Source organism: Equus asinus, chromosome 6, assembly GCF_041296235.1.
Source record: "Equus asinus isolate D_3611 breed Donkey chromosome 6, EquAss-T2T_v2, whole genome shotgun sequence".
NCBI lineage: Eukaryota > Metazoa > Chordata > Mammalia > Perissodactyla > Equidae > Equus > Equus asinus.
The window spans coordinates 41,232,719-41,240,262 of NC_091795.1; the positions used below are offsets into that span (position 1 = coordinate 41,232,719).

The 7,544-nt window shown below is 39.2% G+C and overlaps 1 pseudogene; it reads left to right on the plus strand.

The window, feature by feature from the left end:
* Positions 1-265: 265 nt before the first annotated feature.
* On the plus strand, positions 266-1,210 carry LOC139045594 (small ribosomal subunit protein eS27-like; annotated as a pseudogene).
* The last annotated feature ends 6,334 nt before the right edge of the window (positions 1,211-7,544 follow it).

The window sequence follows — 7,544 nt, forward strand, 5'->3', positions numbered from 1 at the left end:
ATTTGAAATTATTTCCAAATAAAGAGGAAAAAAAGAAAAAAAAGAATGGACAGAAAGATTCTGAAAAGAAAAGCAATAAAAGGAGCTCAGTCCTACCACAAACATACTGTTGAAATGGTGTGGTTTTGAGAGATCTGGACGGGCAGGCCCTGCGAAAGGATCGGCATGCCTTGGTTAGAGATTTACTACCTACCTCCATCCTTGGAAGAGGAAAAGAAAAAAATATAAAAAGAAATGGCTAGTTCAAAGTCCAAGTTCTTCTTTTATGGATGTAGGACGTCCAGGTTGCTGCAAGATTCCCGGTTTCCAGCCATGCTCAGACAATGGTTCTTTGTGTGGGTTGTTCAACAGCTGACGGGAGGAAAGGCCAGACTCACAGAACGGTGTTCATTTAGAAGAAAGCAACACTAATGATCCACACAACTTCCTGAATTTGTGTTACATCACAGAAAGCCTTATCAGTTCAGTAATTCTAGTTAATCTACCAAGATAATGTAATTATGTTTAATTCTATAAGGTATACAACAGTGATCTCCTCTTTTAGTGTCAGTTTTTCAATAAAGTTTTGATTATGGGCCCAAAAATAAAGAAAGAAATGGTATGCTTGTGGCACACAAGTAGATACAGACAAGGAAACAGAATAGAAAAATCCAGAAAAAGATGGAAAGCGTAGGAGAATTTAGTCTATGATGAAGAAGGCATCTCAATGTTAATAAATTGTGTTGGGACCATTGGATATCCGTCTGGAAAGGATAAAGTTGAATACATACCACATACTATATATATCAAAACAAACTCCAGATAGAGCAAAGATTTATACGGGAAAAAAGAAAACCATAAAAATAGTAGAAGATAATATGGACAAATTTCTTTGCAACATTGGAGTGAGGAAGGCCTTTCTATGATTGAAAGCAAATAAGAGGAGATTGATATATTTTACTCCAAAAACTTCTGGTGGCAAAAAAGTAGACAAAGTTATAAGGCAGAGAAAAATAGGAAAATTTTGCAACTCAGAAATCTGACAAAGGGCTCATCTCCTCAATATATAGATCTCCTTGAAATCAAGACAAAAAGGATAAGTAATCCAATATGAAAATAGGCAAAGAACATGAAAAGACAATTATCAGAAAAAGAAATACAAAAAGGGCTTTAAACACATGAAAGATGTTCAATTTCACTCATAATATGAGAACTGCAAATTAAAACATAATTGACATGCCATTTCTCATCTATCAGATTGCCCAAAAGCCCAAATATATGATGACATATACTTTTGTCAAGGAACTCTTATTTTTGTTTGTTTGTTTTGTTTTTTTGAGGAAGATTAGCCCTGAACTAACATCTGCTGCCAATCCTCCTCTTGTTGCTGAGGAAGACTGGCCCTGAGCTAACATCCGTGCCCATCTTCCTCTACTTTATATGTGGGACGCCTACCACAGCAATGGCTTGCCAAGCGGTGCCATGTCCGCACCTGGGATCTGAACCGGCAAACCCTGGGCCACCAAAGTGGAATGTGCGTACTTAACTGCTGCGCCACTGGGGCGGCCCATGGCAAGGAACTCGTGCATTGCTCACTGGGACCTAAAATATTACAACCCTATGGAAGGCAATTTGGAAACATCTTTGAAAATCACGAATGCTCTTATACTCTTTGACCAATAATCTCATTTCTGGAATTTTACCTCAAATAGACTTCTCATGTATGAAACAACTTATGTTCAAGGTTATGCATGGCAGCATTGATTATAACAAAATTTGGAAAAGATACAAATGTTATAAGCAGAGATCTGGTTAAACACAACTATGGTACATCCACACAATGGAATAAGATTCAGCTGTAAAAATGAATGAAAATTTCTCTGTATAATGATGTGAGAGGATCTCCAGAATATATTGAGTAAAAGGCAAAGTGAAGAACAGAAAAAAGTATATATTATGTTACCTTTTGTATAATAAAAGGGGGAAATAGAAATATATATTTAGATTTTCTTACACTCATATTAAATACTAGAAAGATCCCCAATAAATTATAAAACGAGTTAATTATAGGGGAGGGAGAGGGGAGTTGGGGTGGAAGTGAACATACTCAGAGTGTACCTTTTTGTATTATTTTGATTTTTAAAGCCATGTAAATGTATTCTCTATTCAAAAATAAATAGATTAAGCAGGTTCTTTGTGGTTTGTTTTTTTTTTTTGAGGAAAATTAGCCCTGAACTAACATCTGCCACCAATCCTCCTCTTTTTGTTGAGGAATACTGTCCCTGAACTAACATCTGTGCCTATCTTCCTCTACTTTATATATGGGACGCCTGCCACAGCGTGGCTTGACAAGTGGTGCATAGGTCTGCACCAGCAAACCCCGGGCATTCGAAGTCGAATGTGTGAACTTAACTGCTGCGACACTGGGCCAGCCCCAAATAGCTTCTTTTTTTAGTTTTAGAGATTGGCTCTGAGCTAATATCTGTTGCCAATCTTCCTCTTTCCTTTTTTCCCCTTCTTCTCCCCAAAGCCCCCCAGTACATAGTTGTATATTCTAGTTGTAGATCCTTCTTGTTGTGCTATGTGGGACGCCGCCTCAGCATGGCCTGATGAGTGGTTCCATGTCCGAGCCCAGGATCCAAACCTGTGAAACCCTGGGCCACCACAGCAGAGTGTGTGAACTTAACGCCTCAGCCATAGGGCCGGCCCCTAAATAGGTTCTTAAATGAAAATATAAATGTACTAGAAAAAAAGAATAAAGACAGATTATATCAGAATTTTAATCTTTGTGGACTAGCTTGGCATTTTAGCATTCATAACATTAAACAGAATAATCTCTAAGAACTATATTTAATTTTTAGTTATTTAATTTTGTTTAGCTTTGAGTCTTTTAAGAAAAAAATCCTATTTGGGAATCTTCACATTTTGTGAGGATGACTTACAGGAGAATATCAACCTTGCCACCCCAGAGATTTCTGAGGAGGAAAACCAACATCACGTGGAACAACATCGTGCTGAAACAACTTCGACTCAGGTACAATAGAGAATATACTCTATCAATAAAAGGAGAAAGTTTCAGAGAAAAATGAGATATCTCGAACCCATTCTGTTCTTATTAATCAAATTTCAAAGCAATAGACTTTATAAAAATATTTCAAGAAGATAATTCCTTTTACTTTTGAGTCTACGCAAAAATTGAAAGAGGAAGCTTGAAAAAAATATTGCTAGAGACTGCCAACTATTTTTAGTGGTAGAAGATGAAGGATTTTTGACATTTGATGAAGATACAAGATTCCTTCTATAAAATATGTTACCAAAAACAGTTTTTAGAGTTAAAGTCTGCTGTATATAAAAAGATTAATGATATTATTAAATGTGCTACTTCTGTATCCTATCCATCAGACACTTGGATATGCCGAAACAACCAGAAGTCCTTTTAGAAAATAAGGTAGCAACATGGATTACTGGCAATAAACAGAGAGTACACCTTTTCTACATTCTTCTTCAGCCAAAGCAAACTATGTGCTATACAACATACTTTGGAATTGCTTTGTCATGTACTTACACAAGATAGTCAAACAAAGTAAAAAGGCAGTTATCACACATTAAAAAGGCTGTTTGACCAAAAGAAAGCCTTGACATTTTACTTAGCAGATAACAATAGCAACATGGCAGGACTTTCTAACAACTCATGGTAGCTTGAAGATAAAGCTGTTTACTTCCTGGAAACTGTTGAAGAAGTAATCAACTCAATTGTCTTGTAAGGGCAGTATTCCTTTCACTGTATGAAACCTGCTGTTGGAGTAGGGAATCACAGATAAGCAAGAGTAGGGCAGAAGGCCAGAATGAACCAAGCAATAAAGGATTAGAATTGGAGACATGCATATGAACTCATGTGTAGCTTAATATAGGTACAGAGGGATAAATAGATAAATAATTATAGACGTGTGTATACACAGATATATTCCCAAGCTTTGCCCTCTAAGAGGGTCAAGAAGCAAAAACAAGGAGCTGGTCTGGTGGTACAGTGGTTAAGTTTGCATATTCCACTTTGGCAGCCCGGGGTTCACCAGTTTGGATCCCAGGAGTGGACATGGCACCACTTGGCAAGCCATGCTTTGGCAGGCATCCCACATATAAAGTAGAGGAAGATGGGCATGGATGTTAGCTCAGGGCCAGTCTTCCTCAGCAAAAAGAGGAGGATAGGCAGCAGATGTTAGCTCAGGGCTAATCTTCCTCAATAAGAAAGAAAGAAAGAAAGAAAGAAAAAGGAAGGAAGGAATGAAGGAAGGAAGGAAGGAAAGAAAGAAAGAAAGAGAGAACGAAAGAAAAGAAGGAAAGAAAGAAAGAAAGAAAGAAAGAAAGAAGGAAGGAAGGAAGGAAGGAAGGAAGGAAGGAAGGAAGGAAGGTAGGAAGGAAAGAAAGAAAGAAAGAAAGAAAAAAGTAACAATGAGCACACTGAGTGCCCAGATCTTGGTTTCTAATATCATTCTCCAATAAAAAGAACCAGGGCTCCTTGGAGAAATGACTGATTCTAGAACTGGTGCAGGAAATAGCCTGGAACATCTTGTAGTGCCAGAAAGCAAAAAGGTGCTTAAGAAATAAAGCCCCACGGTAATAGGTGTTTGTCAAAGAGACACGGGAGACAACTGAAAGTGCCGCCAATGGCCAAACCAGAAAAAATTGAGCAACAAAACCAAGTAGTATTGGATTACAACCCAAAGCTTAAAATAGTTAGTCCACTATATATACATGATTTAATAAACAAATAAATGGAGGAGAATAGACAAATCTCCTGTACAAAAGATTTTCAAATAATTTATGTAGATACCACCCCCTCAAGGAGGTGGAGCATAACTCCCCGCTTCTTAAGTGTGGGCTGTGCGTAGTGAATTCCTTCCAAATTGTACAACATGTAAAGGGTGGAGGGAGAGGAACATGACAGTGGAGAAACGTGACAAAAACACCTTAGAGATCAAAACCACCTGGAGATCAAGGTCAACATCAACAGTGGTGAGTCATGTTGATAATGTGTACCCAGGATGTGATGTGGTGAGAACCTCACTTTAACACTGTGGTCTTCCTCCCCAGACCCATAATCGCAATCTAACCATGAGAAAGACATCAGACAAACCCAAACTGAGGTGCCGTCTACAAAATACTTGGCCAGTACTCCTCAAAAAATCAAGGTTATCAAAAACAAGGAAAGCCTGAGTAACTGTCCTTGTCAAAATAAGACACTAAGGAGACATGGTGACTAAATGGAATATGGTATCTTGGATGGGATCCTGGAACAGAAAAAGAATATTAGGTAAAAACTAAGGAAATCTGAATGAAGTGTTGACTTTAGTTAATAACAGTGTATCAATATTGGTTCATTAGTTGTGAACAAATGTACCATACTAATGTAAAATATTAATAATAGGGAAGCTGAATGTGGGTGTATCTTCACAATTTTTCTGTAAATCTAAAACTATTCTAAAAAATATAATGATCCACTCATTAACCCTTATTTTCGTTTTAAAAAAATTACTCGAATTTAGGTAGATAGGTTTTTCTGGTCTGGAGATGTAATACAGTGTTTGATGTTGCTAGAGGCTCTGTTTTTTCGCATCCTGGCGTTATTAGGTCGCAGTTACCACCTATTGCCACTGGGGGCGCGGTCAAGAGCTGTGTATTCTGAGCCCTCTGCCTTCTGCAGAAATCCTAGGGGCTGGAGCCCCGCTGAGTGGTTGGGGCAAGGAGCGCTTTCTCCTGCGTGTTCTCCCTCTGCTCTCATGGGGTGTTGGCTTGATGAGGTCACCCCCCCCCCACCCCATGTGAAAGCTTTCGCCCTGGTAGAGGGCTTCCTTCTAGGCTGCGAGGGCCCTAAGGAGTCCTTGAAAGTCCCGTGAACGACTGTTCCCTCCCCGGTTCCTTCCCTCACGGATCCTCCTGTGGTCTCGATCATCTTTAGGGGAGGGAGCGAAGATTCTCTTACCCTGTTCCAGCTCCTCTGAGGGGAGCTCTGGCCTGTCTGTCCTCTGTCTTATGGCTGCGTGGATCTCGCTGACGTTTTCTGTGTTAAGTTTGGGTGTCCTCTGTTGGAGCATGGATGTTTTCCTGGTTGTATATTGGAGAGGGAAGATTTCTGAGTGTTGGGGCTGGCGAATGGTGCAGTGGTTAAGTGTGCGTATTCTGCTTTGGTGGCCCAGGGTTCGCTGGTTTGGGTCCCGGCTGCGGACATGGCACCGCTTGGCACACCATGCTGTGGTAAGCATCCTACATATAAAGTAGAGGAAGATGGGCATGGATGTTAGCTCAGGGCCAGTCTTCTTCAGTGAAAAGAGGAGGATTGGCAGCAGTTAGCTCAGGGCTAATCTTCCTCAAAAAAAAAAAAAAAGATTTCTGAGTGCCCTCACTCTGCCATGATGCTCAACATATCTAGGTAGATATGTTTTTCTGTCTGCAGTTTACTTTAAAATGCATCCAAAAAATTAGAAGGATTAATGGAAGAATAAAGAGATGACTAGGTGGATAGATACGTGATAAAGCAACTATAGTAAATTATTAATAGTAAAGCCTAGGTGGTTGACAAGCAATTTCATTCCTAGGTATCTGCCCAAGAGAGATGAAAACACGTCTCCACAATGACTTGCATGCAAATGTTCACAGTAGCGTTATTCCTAATAGCCCCAAACTGGAAACAATTTGAATGTCCATCAACTGGCGAATGGATAAACAAAATGTGGTATACCCATTTAATGGAATACTGCTCAGCAATAAAAAAGGAACAAAGTTCTGGGGCTGGCTCCATGGCCAAGTGGTTAAGCTCATGCACTCCGCTACAGGTGGCCCAGTATTTTGTTGGTTCAAATCCTGGGTGCAGACATGGCACTGCTCATCAAACCACGCTGAGGTGGCGTCCCACATGCCACAACTAGAAGGACCCACAAATAAGAATATACAACTATGTACCGGGGGGCTTTGGGGAGAAAAAGGAAAAAAATAAAATCTTTGGGAAAAAAAAAGGAACAAAGTTCTGATAGATGCTACAATGTAGGTGAATCTCATGAAAGAAGCCAGACACAAATAACTACATATTGTATGATTCCATTTAGTATGAAATTTCTAGAAATAGCAAAACAATAGAGACATAAAGCAAATCAATTGTTATCCAAGACTAAGGGTGGAAGCAAGAATTAGCTGCAAATAGGCATGAGGGAACTTTTTGGGGTGATAGAAGTGTTCTAAAACGGGATTGGTGATGGGTGCACAACTATAAGAGTTTTACAATTTTAGCTCTTAAATTTAAGTTTTGATCTATCTTGAATTAATTTTTGTATATGGTGAGAGGTAAAGATACAACTTCATTTTTTTGCCTGTGGATATCCTGTTTTCCCAAAATACTTTTCGGAAGAGAGTGGCCTTCTCGCACTGAATGGTCTGGCACTTTTGTCAAAAATCAATTGACCATAGATATGAAGGATTTTTTTCTGAACTCTCAATTTCAGTCCATTGGTCTATATGTCTATCTTTATGCTAGTACCATACTCTTTTGATGATGGTAGCTTTGTAGTAAGTTT